This window comes from Accipiter gentilis, chromosome 21 (genome assembly GCF_929443795.1).
Source record: "Accipiter gentilis chromosome 21, bAccGen1.1, whole genome shotgun sequence".
NCBI lineage: Eukaryota > Metazoa > Chordata > Aves > Accipitriformes > Accipitridae > Astur > Astur gentilis.
The window spans coordinates 16,900,081-16,918,237 of NC_064900.1; the positions used below are offsets into that span (position 1 = coordinate 16,900,081).

The following is an 18,157-nucleotide window of genomic DNA, read 5'->3' on the forward strand; positions in this document are numbered from 1 at the left end:
GCTTGTACTTGGATCTGATAGGGGATATATACTTTGTTGAGCTTGAACCCTAGTGTCCCAACAGATGAGGAAGAGGAGAGGGGCACTTTCACTTGATTCTTAGTGTCCTGTCCTTAAATTCTTTCCTCACAATAACTCTTTCTAAGGCTCCTAAAGCTACAGTGCATCCCCTGAGACAAGGCAGGGGTGACTGGCAGGTTTGTAAGGGAAATCACTTGCCAGCTGAAGGCAGCTGCTGCAATCCTGCCATTCCTGGAATGCAAAGTAGATGTCTATCAGTAGTTTGAAGTGCGATGCAGAAATCACAAGGTTGCCTGCTTTCCTTACACGATCTGCATTTCTGCATGCTTAAAAATCTTTCTTTGTTTTTTCTTCACACACCGCCCGCCCCCCCCCCCCCCCCGTATCTGATACTTACCTAGGAGGTAGAATTATTTCCAGTTCTTAATCTGTCAGCAAGTATTTGTATATGCATGCTGAAGTAATGCTTTGGATTCACTGTTTTGGGTGGTACTGTCTCAATACATGGGACTGAGCATGTTCTGGACCAGAAATGTATTGGTAAACTGGAGGAATATCACAAAAGCTGTTTAGGTTTTGCTGTTTGAGTTTCTGTTAACTGGTGTTATTTATCATTTCCACTTGTAGAAGGTCACAACAGACTCATTTCTAGAAACAGACCACAAATAACTGTAAAACTGCAGATAAATCAATTGAACTAGTATCAACTAAAGATAATATAGAATTCTGCCTCCCAAGCACCTCTCAGGAGAAGCATGGGTAAATAGACAGGCTTTACAGTGTGCCCTGAATATCAGTATAACACATGAAGGAAACAAATCTGAGTCCTGGAGATAGGTGTCTCCAGCTTAGAGATGCACAAATGCATTTATTGCCTAAGCACAGGCACTCTGATTTCTTACAGAATGGCAAAGAAAAGTCTGTTTCTGTGCCTTGGTAAGAGAGATGCAAGCACCAACAACGTCAGGAACAGAATGAGGGCAGTAATCTCTGGCAAAGGGGCAGAGTGAATCACTGAAATAGCTTCTGTCCTCATCTCACTGGTGTAATTAACTCACCTTCATGTCTCCTACTGAGGCTGTATAAATTGCAGCATGCTGGCTGTGACTCCTTTGACACATCTCACTCCAGGAGGCTTTGGTCCTTGCTTCATTACTTCATGAGCATTACCAAGTGCTCCATGTTTTCCAGTCTGCAAAATACCAGACTCTTCAAGCCCAAATGTGACAACCCCTCAAAATGGGGATTCCTGTACCTCTGTCTCAGGGGGGCAGCTCTTTGCCTCCTGCATTTCAAAGGTGTCACTGCAGTTCCTGGGAAGGTACCACTTGAGCTAGCTTTAAACTCAGCCAGGTAACCATCAGCAGAGTGCTCAGCAAAACCTGCTTTGGGAAGCAGGGTTGCTACATAGGTGGGGTTAGTCTGTGATGTGCTCCTTGATGTCTTTGCCATGTTCTCTACTTGCATCTCTTGGACTGCAGTGTAGTCCTATGCTGCTTGTCAAGCCTGCCTGGACGATACCTCCCCTGCTTATTTTCATCATATGTGTCGCAACTGCTGCATTTGCTTATAAGGAAGAACTGTGTTCAGAAAGTAATTATGCATTCCTTGCTGCTTCTAATGTTAAAGTTGTGGGTTTGATTATTTTTTTTTGTCTCCTTTTGGAAAATTCATCACTCATCTGTGTTTGCTCTCTATTTCATGTCCCTCTGCCATCTGTTTTAATGTAGCTGAGGGGGATGGGGGGAAGCAAGCCAGCTTCTGAGCCAGCCCTCTGGGAGGGGGGAAGGAGGAGCAGCAAAGAACAGCATGGTCCACAGGTTGACAGACTTGCTTGGAACAGTAAGCACACCTCCCAAATGCAGCTTCAGTTGTTGGGTGACTGGAGAGTGCACCTGTTATGAATTTGATTATGTTGGCTGGAGAAAGGGAAAATTTCAGACCCATATTCATAACTCTTCAGAGGAGATGGCAGTAATTTATTTCTATAATTCATTAGATGAGGGGATTCAGTTTCTTCTCTTATTTGAGGCTGGTCTGAATCCCTAGTCCAGACCTCTTGGGAAAGTGGTCTGGATAGTTGCCTGTTATATTGTATGTGGTGTGGAAGAGCCACAGAGAACCAGCTCCTGGACAATAGTGCCTGTGGGAGCTGCTTCCTGCCATCTCTTCTGCTGCTGAAGTTCTGAGCTGTGTAAACAAGTATCTGAGAAATGAAGTAGTGTCTGGGCACCTCATCCCCCTGTGTGAGCTCTACACTGAGCAAAACAGTACCTTCGTGATGGCAAGTATTCTATACTGAGAAACAAAGTCCCATGTAACCATGTGGTCAACACCCTGTCCTTAGAGGCACATGCCCCCTTGGATGGGTGGTCAGGATCTCAACTTGGACCCGCTGTATCGTGAGTGGGCCATTCCCTATCCCCACTCTTTGGCACCCATCTTTAGTTTGCCTCTAACAGCGTAAAATGTTCTATTCAACAAAAATTTTCTGTATTAGGAAAAGATGTTTAAAAATTTTATTTCAGTTCTGTTGAAGGAAAAGCAAGGTTTTCACTTGGGTTTTTTTTGTTTCAAGTTTTTATCTGGATCAGCAGTGAATCAAAGAAGTGACTATTCACCCATCTCTATATAATTTGTACAACTAGTTTCATACTGTGCAGGAGTGGCTTGCTTTCATGATTATCAACTAAATTTGTACAGTGAGGTGAAAGTGCAGAATGGCTTTGCTTATGTTTCAAAACACTGCCTTTCAGATAAGGGCTTGAAATCTGTAGGAATCACAAAGCAGCGTTGGAGCAAGGTTGAGAGGCAGTTTTACTTCCTTTGAATGGTAACAAAACACAGCCTTGTTTCTCCCACTTCCCACTCATTCTTATGCTTTGGGGCCATGTGTTCTTTGCTAGCTCTCTGAAAACACATGTGTACACAGTTCTAAGTCACAAACCTTTTTCACTGATTAGCTCTGAAACTCTATTACAAGGAGGAGTTCAACTTACACCACCACCACCCCCCCCAACAAACCCCAAACCCCCTAATGAAATGTTTTCTAGTTAACAGACATTTTGTTGGAATAGCTCCTGTATTATCTGACTTCTAAGATAATGTGGGCACCTTATGTCTTAGTTCCTTGCAAATTTTATCAAATGTGGTTTTTATTATATAATAACTGTGAAAGCTTTTATTCAACTGGAAGAAACTACCTTGTTTACTCCTGGAAAGTAATAAAACAATGTTTTCAAATGTGTTTGAAAATTTGCTGGAAAAGATCTCTATTTCAGTCTACAGTATAAGAAAACATAACTTTCAAACTATTACCTGGGCCAACAGTAGGATGTTTCTTTTTCTGCTGTGTGTTCACCAGGATAGCTTTTGAGGGAGAACTGGTCTCAGAAGAGTTTGTTGAAAGAGGAGTGAAGTTGATGCATAAATGTGCTCCTTCTCTGCAGTAGAGGTTCTGTGTGACACAAGAACAGTACAAATCTGTGGTTAATCACTTACAATTTGGTGAGATGGCAAAATTCACATCAACTCCAGTCTCATGTCTGCCTAGTTTTTGGAGACTGAAGCTTTTTTACAAAGACTATCTTACTGCATACTTCCCAGTGTCTTTCCCTGTACTTCTTTTCACTGTGTCATTTGTCTTTATTCTAGTTCTGATCTGGTCATCTCATAGACTGAAGGTCTTTCCCTAGGTCTTGTTATCCATATGATGGAATAACCCTATCATATAGTAAACTCTGCATTGGGTTTGCACTAAACAGCAGTTCTCTAATATTTTCTTTATCAGGACTGAGACAATTCAGGCCATTTCCTCTGAATGATGTGTGTGCAGCCCTGGCCAAGAAGTACTTTAAGCAAAACAAACAAAACAGTCCTTAAAGTTCATGGATTTGGAAGTGGGAGGAAAATTAAGAGCATCAACTTTTTAGCAGAAGTAGAACTCAATGGTTTTTTCCAGTCTCCTTGCGAAAGACAGAGGAAAGGATCTATGTGCTGCCAGAAAATCAGGCAGAATTTGTTGAAAGCTTTCCCAAAGCGATGCATCCATGGGAAAAGTTTTTGTTGTGGAGAAATGTTTGGTTTTTTCCTTCAGAAAATGCTTTCTATTAGAGGGTGCCAGGCTGCCTTGCCGTGATGACTTCCACCAGTGAACAATAGCATAGGGAGAGACCCTGTAAAGGGGGTGAGGAAGGGAAGGGCAAGTATGAGAGGAAGCTCCTGCAGTTTGCCTTGGTGGCAAAGGGACCTGGGCCCTGCTGTGTGCAGAGGGCTGCCACCCCATTTCCACTGTACAGAGAACGACATGCCATGGGGGAATGGCACAACAGACCCTCTCCTGTCTGAAATGCTGGTAAACTGCAGACCCCAAGGAAGCAGCAAGTGCGGCCTGTGGAGGGTGGTCTTGTTAAGGTCTGTAATGCACAGAGTCTTTCTTGAAACTTCTATGCAAAAGCTTAGCATGGAAAAAGTGAACTTTGAGAGCACAGGTGGAGCTCTGAACAGGCAGGTAGAAGGCTGGGAAAATATTGCTAAGTGGATCTGAATTACTTGCACAGGAAGGTCCTGTATTGGAGCTGTTGGATAAAATCTCAACCTGGGAACCTGCCCAGGAGTTTTCATTTTAGAAGCAGTAACTAAACTGTCCTTAAGGCAGGCTGGTTAGATTGCAGTGGTTGGACTGACTTGCAGTGGACTTGAAACCACACCATGTGGTACTGTGTCAACCTGTAAGAGATCCAAGCTATTAGCCTCCTTCATGGGTAAACAGAGACTCCTGTTGGTAGATCCTGCATAGTGAAGAAGCAAAGAGGTATAATTATACTGTTGAGACTAGTGTTTCCTAACTGGCATGGCAATGTTTTTTAGATGTTTCTACAAAGATTGATTTATTCACCACTGTGTACACTTAGACTGGGGGCTATCTTTCCAAAATCCAGATTCTATGTCTTTTAATTTAGGTCTGTACTAAAAAGGATGTGACTTTTGCTATACTCCTCATGGGCTGTTGCAGTGCTGGTAATAAGAAAACACAGAGCCGTTCTCATATGTGCTTTCTCTTGTGTGGAAGTAGAGCATTAATGTGGGCAGGTAACTGGTCAGACTCTCCATAAGCACCACAGGAAACTTGCCTAGGGACTGTATCTTTCAAAGGGAGGTGGTACTATATACCTAGGAAGTCCTCATTTGCTGCTTTCATATGCTTTTCCAGTTGTGTAGGGTTTTTAATGACTATTTTTTTAAGGATTTAAATCCTAGCTTTGACACAACTGAATGTTTTAGCCAGAAGAGTTTAGTTCACTCAGTGAATTGGTGTAAGTGCTAATGGCAAAAAAGCTTTTGTTCCAGGCCTGTGTCTGAGATCCGGGATGCAGTTATGCTGGTGAAACTTCTCTAGTGCAGATTGGGCTTTAGCTTTCTTCCTTTTCACAGTTTCAAAATACTCTACAGCTCTTGAGCATACTTTTCTCTCCTCTTCAGTTTATTACTACATTAAGACATGATCCCCTTTAAAAGTACCAGTATTTGGAAAAATAGGTCCTAGGACAGTCTTCATAAAATCAAGTGCGTGGTGAGGAGAGCTATGGAGATGGGGGAGAGTGCATCAGATGCGAAAGTTCTGGGGAGAACTTAAGGAAGTGGAATGCCTGGGGAGGAGGAATGCTGGAGTGCCTACCCCCCACATAGTACTTCCGTGTGTCTATATCTCACGCTGCTGCTGAGTCACATTGAACATATACCAATACAGTAATTTTTTTGAAGAACCAGGATGCCAAATAGCATGTCTGTGCAGTAGAAGTCAACATTTGGGATTTCTGGGCTATCTGAGCAAGCTGGCATGTTTACTTGGCTCCGTGCGGGCTGCTGTGGTAAGGACGGGAAGGAGGCGAGCTAGAGCAGCTGCTGCTGGGCCCAGACCGGCTCCTGGTCTGGAAATGACTTGTGCGTGGTCAGGACAGGGATCTCGGCACCAAATTTTGGCAGAGAATGACTGTCTCTGTGGTCAGCTGGCATCATGGCTTGCTGATTAATTCCTGGAAGCATTTGGCCTTGGGTATAGTTTTAGGGGTACAACACTTCCAAGAAAGCTCATAGCAGCAGGACAGTGTTAAAATGTGTCCAAACAGAGAAACAAGGATTTAGAATCCCTAGGAAGCTTCCTGGATCCGTCTCCTGTTGCAGACACTGTGATTACTAAATAAGGTCTTAAGCTCTCTAACAGTTTGTGAACTCATCTTCATTTCTTATAGGAAAACAACAGACCCTCACACACAACTTTTTTTTGTTTGCATAATTCCAATGTAGTTGTGACACTTGGCATAGAGCACAGATGATTGTGAATGGCTTCTTAAAATGTAAGCAGATAATTCAGAATTAATTATGAAAAACAATCTTATTGTTGCCCCAGGAATTCAGTACAGACAGCAATTGTCTAACAAGATTATCCAGTATCAGCTGATCCCCAAAACTTCTCATTGATAATGCAGCTAAAGAATCTTAAATGATAAGCCTAAAACTATTTCCAAACAAAATTTCAAAGTTTTTTTTTTTTTACTGTTATTGTTTTTTTTTCCCCACCTTAAGAATCTGTTGACGTTGGCTTTCTAAGATCTTTTAAAACATAACTTTGTGATTATGAAAGCTTTCAACACTGTAGAGAAGTTTAGATACTACTTTATCCTAGGGATGCTTGCAGATAGTACTTCAGCTCTTTGTTTTCTGAGTAAGAAAAAAGTATGCAGTTTCAAAAGACGGTTGAGCAAAGCTATGTTTTAGATTTCGATTATAATACTAACATAAAGAAGCAAGAATTTTAGCAGCTGTTTTCTCCTTAAGTTGTTCGCTGAGAAAATGAAATTTGTCTTTTTACATAAGAACATTTCTTTGTAATCCTGGTGTATAGTTGCAATATTTAAAAATATTTCACAAGGACTGTTTAAAAAAAGGTGTTTGATTGTACTTGCACATGACAACATGTAATATTAATTTGGTGGTGAAGAAAAGCATTAAACTGACTGTACCTAATTGCCCAAATGCGCAGAAGGCACATCAGTACTCTGAACTGCTTTAGGAGAGTTCAAAAACCTCCAGTGGATTCTCTGCAATTGTAGGCTGTCTATGGCCCCTGTAGTTTGAGGGAGATAAAGATTATAAGATGTGTTTACACATAATAACATGGTAAAAAGCAGAAGTAAAGGAGAGAGGCAAATGGTTAATGTACTGATCTTCAGAGACTGGAAGAGGCCTGAAAAAATCAAAGGTGAGCCATTGCTTCTGTATGATCTGGCTTATTTGTTATGTATGGGAGCAGCATTGTGCTTAGCACTGTTGGAAATGCTGAATTCCTTTCCCTGCATTGCTTACAGCCCAACTCTCACATTGGGAAGCTGGAGGATTTAACTATGGACTATAGCATGAGAAACTTTTTTTTTTTTTCCTACCAGGAGACTGGAAAAGACCAAATTACAACTTTCAAGCTCTCTGCTAAAATGCCTTTTCAGTTTTACCCTTTGAAGCTGCTGAAATTTATGAAAAAAGGCTTTTAATACTTAACAGCAACAGACTGTTGGCAAGTAATGAGAAATATAGTACAGGGTCTCACACTGTATGCCCTCATGCAGGTACACAGGTATATATTGCATCATATTTTTGCCTGTCATTTCTATGTTTTCCATTTTAAGAAGTCATTATTGAAAACTACATTTCCTTAGTGCTCAAAATGAATCTCTGCTCTTTGAAGCTGAAGAATATTTTAATGTTAACCCTTCTGGAAAGGAGCAATGAACATACTTCAGGTGAGTCTCCACATCTGTATAGTCTTTTGTTTCTTTTTCTAATTTCAATTTTTCCCATTTTTAGCCATTAAATGATGACATTACATTCTAGGATTCTTTTTATCTCTTTGTTTCTTAATTCACAATCTTTAGGATGTAGCTAGGTCATATATATCAAACATTTCCCTTCATAGTCCCAAGATTTAGAGGCTTTCTTAAAAAGATACAGATCTAGCTACAGGCAGTTACACATACATAAAGAGGGTGCTCTATGATCAGTTGACATGAGTATCTACGGCTTCAAGCAAAATTAGCAAGCATGAGGAGAAACAGCCAAATCACGAGCTGATGACAGTAATTTTATATGGCCCATCCAGTTATATTGTAGCACCTTTGTGATATAATATGTAGTGTAGCAAACACTAAAACAGACCACTGGGCTCAATCCACTGCAGAATGTAAGGACTGTCTAAGTATGTAAGTCCTGTGGGATGTGAGCTCCCTCTCCAATGCTTGAAGATTAAAGTCCTGAAGATTGTGGTGTGGTTTCTTTGGAGCATGCATTTTAAACAAACAAAACCCCATAAAACAAAACCAACCACCAAACCCCTGAAGTAAAACAAAAACCCACTAGAAAAAAACAAACCAGGAGAGGGAATTTGTGATCAGGCAGTGATATCTCAGGTAAGGGAGCCAGTGCAGCCTCTTCCTGTCTGATGTGGATGGGAACTACTGTAACTTTATGCTCACTTATTTATACAACAGGCAGCATAAAAGCATGCTTGGTCAATCCAAAAGGGCACCCAAATAAACTTTTTTGTTTGCCTGGCACTCCAGAGCTGTGACATGATGGTTGGGAGTGGGTGGTGGCAGAGTGCGCTTTGGCTGTAGGCTGTTCACGTGTATATCCTCGCATTTAGGGAGATCTATAACCTCTGTGAGTGCCCCTGCTCCCTCCGACAAGAAAACTCTCTGCCCTGGCTGGGGTGGTGCTTGGGGGTGGCCGCACTGTGGCTGACCTCATCACTGTCCTTGGCTTGTTTTGCCTTACTGGGGGCTGTGGGGCAGGGCTGGCTGGGGAGGGAGGGCACCATGCTGCCCTGGTGGCCCTCAGCCTGGCCAGCCCACTATGCACCCAGGCACTGTGAGGGATGGGGAAGAATCTGCCCTCCAGCAGCGGCATTAGTCCCTGAACGTTGTGGGTGGTTATTTGGGGTCCAGTAAGACTTTCAGCCCCTGTGAGGCTGGGAGCCCTGTTGCATCTGCTGTTAAAGCACAGCAAGCTCCAACTCCTGCTGCTCCCACTGCTGTCTGTGCCTGGGTGCTGGTGTGCGAGGGGTGTGTGTTCCTCTCCACCGCCAAGGCACAGCCCCTGCTTAGCAGGGGACAAATGAGCCCTCAGGGTCTGGTCAGTGACTTGCTATGTTAGGAAAAGCTGTTGGAACAGATAAAATGAATGTGGTTGCCAACATCTGAAGAAATCAAATATATTGTCTTCACTTGGAAGCTCCATCTGTTTGTAGGTGTTTAACTCTGAATTTTGGTGTTGAAAAGTTCCAATACCATTAGCTACAGTTCCCAGGTTTGCTGTTGCTTGACCTCTACTGCAACATTTATTATCCTTTCTGATAATTCAAATGGATTGCTTTAGATCCAAGCAAGCAATCACAATATTGTCCTTCTGCAAATAATTTATTCCAGTTGCTTTGTTCTCTTTGTTTCTAATAATGATTTTTAATTTTTTTCATTAGGAGGCATTATGAGCTAATTTAGGCCATGCAGCTAACTTTGTCCTAAAATCTGAGAATCTGTTGTGTTGGAAATAACATTTTATTAAGATTGCACCTTTTTTTTCCCTTTTGATTACTCCAGTATGACCTGTTTTGACCACAATATTGACTGTCAATACTCTCAAATCACTAGAAAGTATGCAGCACTGCATGGAAGAAAACCTCACAGACATAACCATTTATTCATCCACTAATCGAAATCTGACTTTTAATTAAAAAAAAAAACACAAAAAAAACCCCTATAACAAACACCATAGGAGCTTTCAGAAAATGTGATTTGAGATGGTGCTGTGGGAGGGGAAAATGCTCAAATGTACTGAAGTCCTTTCTGCCCTATTATTTTCAGTTAGCAGTGGAAAAAATGCTGCAGACCTTTAAATGCCATGAAAGTTTCTCATATATCTCAGTTGGAGATGAGACACTGAAGAAAGAAACAAAAGAAAACCAACCCTGACAAAAACACCCCACCCCACCCCCACCCCCGAAACAAGGAAAAAAAAACCCCAACAAACCAACCCCCAAAATAAAATCTGACTGCTTCTGATAACCATCAAATACGGTACAGGGTCATTAGATTAACATTTTGTTATGATGAAAAACATTGCTCTAAGATGTGTTTCAGCTGTATTTAATGGGATCACTAGGTTTACCCTCCTTACCAGGCTGAAATAGATAAAGATCTTAATTTAGATAAATGGGTACCTGGCATGGTCTGTTTTTGTGGTTTTTTGTTTTTTTTTTTTGTTGTTTTTTTTTTTTTTTTAATATATCTGCTGCTTTTATGTTGGATTCTGACTGCTGTGATGATTAACAGATAATTACTTTTCCTGTAGTGAGCAGTGTTGAAGTTGGAGGGCAGGAAGGAAGCGTGTTCTTTTTGCAGTTGCTGCTTCTGCAGCAATATCCAGCAAGAGTGATGGAGCTGGTTGTTCATATGGGTAATGCATGACAAAAGCAGCTGCCTCTGTCCAATGCAGTGAACTCAGCCACCCTTTTTGCTGGTTTGCCTCTGCCCAGTTTAGACAACTGTGTGCCTCTTCAGGGTTAAGAAATAGATGAGTTAGTTTAAACACTAGACATTGTTATTCAGTTAGAAGAAGTTGGTATCTGTACCAAAACTATTTTGGGAAGGTCCCTGTTCGATGCTGAAGCAGGGCAATGTGGATCAAGCAAGTGTGCTGGCACCTTCACGCCTCCCTGAACTGATTTCTGTCTTCTACACCAGGGCATCTCCTTGCCACCCTGGCATTCACCCTACACGCCCAGGAGCCCACACAACCCGTGATGCCCAGCAGCTGGTGCCAAGTGGGGTGGTGGGGTCCCTTCTGTTCCTTTGTGACTGCAAAGGTACTAGGAGATCTTGGGTGAATCAATGACTTAAGTGTCTCTATAAGTAAAGTGGACATTACAGTACTTGTGCTTCATAAATATATTAAAAACTGTCAGCTGTGTGGATAGTCCTGGAATTGAATGACTGAAGTAAGGAATAAAACGCACTTAAGCTAGAAAGTATCTAGTTCAAATAATCCGTTAGAGCCCTTTGGTCTGACTGTGGGCTAGTTTAATCAGAGCAATTTTATTTCATCAAAGGCTGCTCAGATGCTGTGGTGTGGAGTGCCACTAATGATCCCCAAAAAGTTGTGCGGCAGAGCAACCCTGAAATAATGATGCTCAGTATTTACAGATGTTAGCACAGCCAAATGCTTGTACATCGCTCAAGGTAACCTTATAAAGACAAGTGATTATTACAAGTTTGGATCTCTGGAACAAATCTGCAGTGAATAGCTGGAGCCTCAGGGGACTGCTATTAGCAGTGCTGTATTCAGGGAAGCAGCAGATCCCTCTCTCTTCTCTCATCCCCTTCTGGTGGAATAACAAAATGCAACAAAAAGGGGTTTTGTTCATCAGACATATCAGGCATTTTGAACACAAGGCAATTATTTCTCAGTCCTTTTTCCCCAGAAATTTCCTTCCAGCTAGAAAAATAGATGCACTCCAGCTGGGGGTCCTTGCCCTGTGTCACTGACAGTATCATACGTGTTTTCCCTTGTCTAGCTGAACACTTGCCAGACCAAGGCTTAAGGTCTGTTAGCCTTAATAGGCTTTAAGAAAAGAACTGTTTGTTTCTTAATAATGCAGGGTTTTTTTTTTTTCAGCGTAACGTAATTAGAAAACTCTTGCTGCCATGATGGTTGTTACAGAATATCTGGAGGGAGGATATTGACCGGTCATCAAAGTACAAGAAGTTGGTGTCTTGGAGGCTCTTCTTTTGCTAACATGTAAGAGTAGAGAAGAGGTACTTGTGACCTTCTATTCAGCTGTTGTTGAGTGTGATTTCTTGAGTTTCTGTGTAGGTAAGAATTGTGCCTTAGAAGGAAGCTCGGCTGCGTCATTGATGGTATTGTGCTAACAAAAGTTTGCAGTATAATTGTTGGGAGGAGATCTGTTTAGGAAATCAATAGTGGGGGCTCTTAATTTGCTTGATTCCATGGCATGACAAAGTTATTTTCCAGTCTGAAACTGATGTATTCAGTTTTTGACTGCAACTATATGTGCCACTTTCATCTTATAAGAATAAAAATAAAAAATAACAACAGTTATTTCTTCAGGCTTCTTCAGCTGTATGTGTTGACTGCATTGCAAGTTGATAATAGAAATGGTGTTATAAATTGCAATGACTTATGTATGGGAAGAGGTCTTTTTAATATTCTCAGTTTACCATAGATGATGATTACCGCACTTGCACTTTAAAAGCAGTTATGTAAAACTGACAAAAGGTGTGTCACGGGAAAGGCAATTGCCTTAGAAAAGTTTTCATAAGCTATGCTATTACATGTTTATATGTGTGGTCTCAGAGCAGGCAGGCTAAAAAGTAACTGCCTTTAAGAATGTTGCAAATGTTGCTTGGGACCCCTGGGAGAAGCAATATTTGGATCATTTATCTGTCAAAAAAAAGACTGATAAGCACAGGAACTTTCTTTTGACTATAGTAAAAATGTCAGCCTGAGCAATTCTTGCTGTTTCAGGCCTTTGCTTTTCATCTAAGAGTCTACTGCCCTTTAAGACCATTTGATCAGAACTTTAAAGGCATGTTCAAATCCTGTGTCCTGTTCAATCAGGGTATTTTTATTCCTCTGTGTATGCTATGGATGCTAGAGAATTAACAATTCAGTTGGTAGGGGGTGAGGAATCCAAATGCCTCCTTCTGGACATTGTTTTGTGCAGTTAAAAATTATGTTTTACCAGCTATAAAGAAGCTTCTAGTGCTATTGCTATAGTCATATATAGGAGAGTTGTTCGAAAAGACATCGAAGACTGCCTATATTTATTAACTTAGACTGCCTATATTTATTAACTTTAGCCAAAAGGCATAAAATCTACTGCTTGCTCTTCTTAAAGCTCTGTTTATGACTAGAGAAAAGCTCATAAAGATCTCCTATTCTTCATGAAACAGGATAAAGAACCTCATGTACCAATTTTTGAGAAAACTTTTCAACATCTAGTTGACTTCCTGCATATCTTTAAAGGACATTTAATCTTGGTTAAATATTTAGAGCAGTTGAGTATCAACCCTAGGAAATGTTATACTTAAGTATCTAAAATTGTAGTGATTTAAAAGAATTAAGTATCATTTAATAGTATTTCCCTCATCTGCTATATTGCAAACACTGAGTCAGGGACTGTATTTATCTGTTCAATTGTATACTCAATACCTAGGCTTAACGGTGCCCCTGCTCCTCTAGGCACTACTGCAATTTTTCTACATATACAGATGAAGTTAATGAAATAAACCTTCTCTATAAGGGAGATGTAGCCCTTCTTTCAGTACATAGAATTATGATGGTTAATTATTATTATTAATTATTATTAATGAGCACTGATGGAATATTCACATACATACAGCTTTAATTATACAGATTTTCTGAGTTTGGACATCTGGATTGCCAACGGTACATGACATTTTAATTGGTTGGCTTTTTTTATTAACCTCTCAGATGTTTGATAATATTAGCAACAGAGTATCTACAATCAGGGAAAGAAGTTGAATATTTCCTGTCCTGCTATTTCCTTCCTCATGTACTAGAAACACAGAAACTAGTGAAGTTAAAGACATGTTTTTGGCTTTTCGTTTAGCTGCAAAGCAATGTAAAAAAAGGACAACTTAGAGCTCTAGGAGAGGTAGACTAAGTACTTTCCTTTTGCTCTAGTGGCAAAAGTGTCTTGAGGACAAGTCGAGCTCAGTCCTCTGTTTTGTACAGCTTTTAGGATATCTTTCTGTGCAATTTGACCAAATGCTCCCATTTGGCTCTTTCCCCATCCATACCAATTGGCAGCAGTGAGTTGGTTACATTTTCCCTGCCAATCTCTGTACAGTCTGCAAGTAATTTGAGCACTGACCACTGTCCATTAGTTCTGCAGCAGAGAACCCAGCAGCAAATCATTCCTGATGCATCTTCTGGGTGGGAGATTTGCTTTTCATGTCCAGTGCTTCTGATCCATAAGGTAGAAACCCATCTTAAGTGCACTGAAAGATTACAGGTGACCTTCTTAGCTCTTGCTTGAACTTCTTGAGGGCTTCTTGTGATGGCGAAAGTACAATGCGGGCCTTATGAGTGTAAGGGGGAATACTGAAAACACTGGCTGATTTATTAAGCCTGGAGAACCGGGTGGAAATATAATGGGCATCTAGGATGCTGAAAAGCCCTTTGAAGCAAGGAGCTTACCATTAAGAATGACTTACTGTTCTTAATGGTACTTTGCATTTATAATGTTTTTTTATCTTGAAGCAATTAAGATTTCACTCAGGTGTGGAACTCTAGATGAGTTTTTGAAGGTGCAAGCACTTGTTTCCCAGCCAGCTGTTCAGGGAGTTAGAAGACACCTGCTTTCATAAAGCACCAGTGCTTAGGAGCCTTGATGGATGTGCAGGGTGAATTGAAATCAAATTCTGAACCTGTTAACTGATCCATTACAATCGCCCTGCCAAAAGGTGTCTCTTACAAGGAAAGGCCATCTAAGTTTAAGTGCCTTAAACTTCTAAGAACATGGATTCAGACATACCAAATCAAAATGTTCATCATGCCTTGTATAAGGCTGCAGTAATTTTCTTAGTTGCTAGTGCAACAAGAGAACAGAGTACAAATAACTTAAACACAATTTAGCTGGTCAGCGGCTGTAAACTTCTCTCCAAGTAAAGCCAGTGGAAAAATTCTTGGACTAAGTACTCCTTGATGTGTTTAAGGCTAATAAGACAGAAGGAGGTCCCTGGGTTTTTCTGTACCCAAAGCAGAGGTACAGGTTGAAGGTCTCTTACATGAAAAGATGTAACTCAAGAATGTATCCATGAAGAATAATTTTTGTAAGATTTCTCTCCAGCTCTTATTTTCTCTAGCAAGAAAATTAGTTTTCCAGAAACAAGAGTGTGGCTGAAAATAACTGTGCTTTGAAGGGCCACATTCTCTTCCTTGCCAAGTTAGCTTGGTGCTTAACTAGAAAGTCAATCCCCTTTCCATTTCAGATGGCTGAAGCTAAACTGTGACACACATTTGTTTTCAGTGCTGTTGGCAAGATGTATTGTTGGAAAGCAGTGGGACCAGAGAAGAGCTTTTCTGCCAAGGGTGGCAGATGACCCAGCACCAGATGAGGCATCACCAGTGTTGTGCTGGGGCAGGTTATCCATGCCACATGCTTGCATAAAGGCCACAAAGGGATCTGGCATTATCCTTAGCGCACCTGGCACCTCAGCAAGCAAACTACACACATGAAGTTGAGGAAAGAAAATTGGAGCAATCTGTGTAGTTGGTAGGCTGTCTTAAAACACATTTAACACTGGCAGCTTCCTCTCTTAGGCTGATCTTTACGTCCATGTTTTACACTGAGTAAGCTTGTCTTTCTTGGCAGAAGTGGATGAAGGATTAAAAGTAACATAAAGCACTTTTTTTTCTGTCAGAGAATGTTATCCCTTGTCTTAAGGTCCTTATAGTCAAGAAATATCCATAGTTAATATTTATTCTAACATAGTGGTACCTTGCTTGAGTGTATGGACAAAATGAAACCTAGGTGGGTCTGTCTTTGCACTAATGATGCTAAATACAATGGACTTGGGGACTGGGAAAGTCAGCTGGTTCCCAAAGCGACCACTCCGTGTTACCTCTGGGAAATTCCCATTTAAAAGCTGGAGAGAAATGGCGCTAGCAGCCACCCATGTTATAAATCCCAAAGGGGCAAGCTTCAGCTGGCACCCTGTCTCCTCATCTGCATTGGTTGAAAGGATTAAATGTAATCACTCGGGAAGTGGGTGGGAATGATAGCCGCCTTGTGCACCTCTAGCATGGCTGGAGGTGGTGTACGTCCTCCCATTGCTTCTTCATCCATGAACTGTGGTGTCGTGGTTTCAGCCCAGCCGGTAACGAAGCACCACGCAGCTGCGCACTCACTCCTCCTGCCCCAGCCATGGTAGGATGAGGAGAAGATAAAAAGGCAGGCTCATGGGTCGAGACAAGGACTCACCGCTTATGGTCACAGGCAAAGAACAGGCTCAACTTGGGGAAGAAACCAAATCCCCTGCTCCAGCGTGGGGTGCCTCCCACGGGAGACAGTCCTTCACCGACTTCTCCAGCCCGAGTCCTTTCCGCGGGCAGCAGTTCCTCACAAACTTCCCTGGTGCGGGTCCTTTCCACGGGCTTCAGCTCTTCCCGAACTTCCCTGGCGCGGGTCCTTTCTGCGGGCTTCCGCTCTTCCCGAACTTCCCTGGTGTGGGTCCTTTCTGTGGACTCCAGTTCCTCACAAACTTCCTTAGCGCAGGTCCTTTCCACGGGTTTCAGCTCTTCCCGAACTTCCCTGGCACGGGCCCTTTCCATGGACCGATCTCCAGTCACGCACTGCTCCAGCGGGGGCTTTCCCATGGAGCCGCGGCCATCTTGTGGGGCCTCCGCTCCCCCGCTCCCCTCCATGGGCTGGGGGGGGACAGCCTGCCGTCCCGTCCTGTCCCACCAGGGGCTGCAGGGGCATCCCCTCCTCCCCTGCTTCCTCACTGACCTCGGTATCTGCAGAGGGCTTCCTCTCACATTCCAATCCCCCACTCGCTACCGGTTCCCCTTCTTAAATCTGCTCTCCCAGAGGCGCGACCACCGTCGCAGATGGGCTTGGCCTGGGCCAGAGGTGGGTCTAGCTTGGAGCCGGGGAAGCTTCTGGCAGCTTTTCCCGGGAGCCGTCCCTGCAGCCCCTCCCTCGCTACCAAAAAAACCTGCGCCACACAAACCCACAGTGTGGCTTGAAAGCCCCATGGGGAATTTCAGAGAAGTTTTTCTTGTAGGAGGGCTTTCTGCTGTGTTCAAAATTAAAAAGAATACCATGCTGGAGCATTAGAGAGCAAGCTGGCAGTGAATTAAGACGAAACAATTAGCTTCATGTGCTATTCAGAGAGTGTTTCAGATTGAAATAGGCACCTAAGAGCATGAAGTATTCTGTCAAATTATTGAACATAAGAGTGGCAAATGGAGAAAGTCCATTTTAGTATACATGTTCAGCCACATTAATTAGACCAAACTGATGATTTCCTTCTGTTGGGAAATGTTGAGTCTGTACTCTCAAGACAAAAGCAGCTCTTCAGAGGGTGAACTCTAGCATGCTCTTGTGTACAGGTTCCCCTTATGACTGTGCAAGATTTCGGTACCCATGTGTCATGTTCCACATTGGGAGCATGGGGGGAAAATAATGCTTTAAAACACAAATTGTGGAATTTATTTGACTAAATGCAGCCATTTAATCCTGAATTGTCACCCTACACAGAGAAGCAGGCATCTCTAGGGCAGTTATTCTCATCCTGGAGTAAATATTTCGCTTGAGTCAGATAAATTATGCTTGAAGGTGCTTATTTCTCCCCACTGATTATAAAGGGAGCCTACAAAGACTAATTCAGATATAGAATCTGCAGTGTGGACCTCTAGAGCTAGAGGAAGTGAATCCTGCCCAAGATACCAATAACAGAAAGCTGGCAGATAGATTCCAAGCAGAATATTTATCATGTCTAATAGTGGTGTTACACAGTGGTCCAAGAAGGTTGTAGAAGTGCTTGAAAGCTATGGAGATGTCAGGGCTGCAATGATTCATCAATGAAGATAACCAACAGAGCAAGGGCATGCAAGAAGTATTTTTCAGGGTGTTTGTAGTAATATTAATGTCGAGATCACTTCTCTTGGGGATTTTATCCCATAGGGCTTCACTAGCTATCCTTGTAAAAGGGAACTCAGTGGAGAGGCAATAGGGGACTGATGCTTCATCTCATTTCAGCCTGTCTGTGTAACTCCTTGCTGAAAAGGTAGGCCCTTTCCTGTAATCCTTTTGACATTAAAATGCTCCTTTTTCTTCTTTCTTCTAATTGGAAAATAGTATATAGTGCCACTTGGATTTTATCCTATTTGTAATAATCAGTTTCTCATAAATGAGAATATGGAAATCTCAGATGTGAGGTAATGGCCCAATTTATGGAACTAAAGAACTTTTAGTGAGTCTACAACAATATAATTAAATTCTTTGAGATTTTATATGTTTTTAAAACATGCCATGGAC

At 42.0% G+C, this 18,157-nt stretch overlaps 1 protein-coding gene across 4 annotated transcripts in view; it reads right to left on the reverse strand.

Annotated features, from left to right (window-relative positions):
• Window positions 1-18,157, reverse strand: part of HTR1F (5-hydroxytryptamine receptor 1F) — a 128,497-nt gene that overhangs the window by 10,444 nt on the left and 99,896 nt on the right. For 2 of the 4 annotated variants that reach the window (XM_049824812.1, XM_049824810.1), the window contains 2 exons: window positions 3,340-3,478; window positions 1,080-1,213 (listed from right to left, as the gene is read on the reverse strand). The gene's annotated coding sequence lies outside the window, so the exon portion shown is untranslated. Of the gene's footprint in view, window positions 1-424; window positions 670-1,079; window positions 1,214-3,339; window positions 3,479-18,157 lie in introns of those variants that run through there. The other 2 variants (XR_007509082.1, XM_049824811.1) reach the window with 2 other exon arrangements.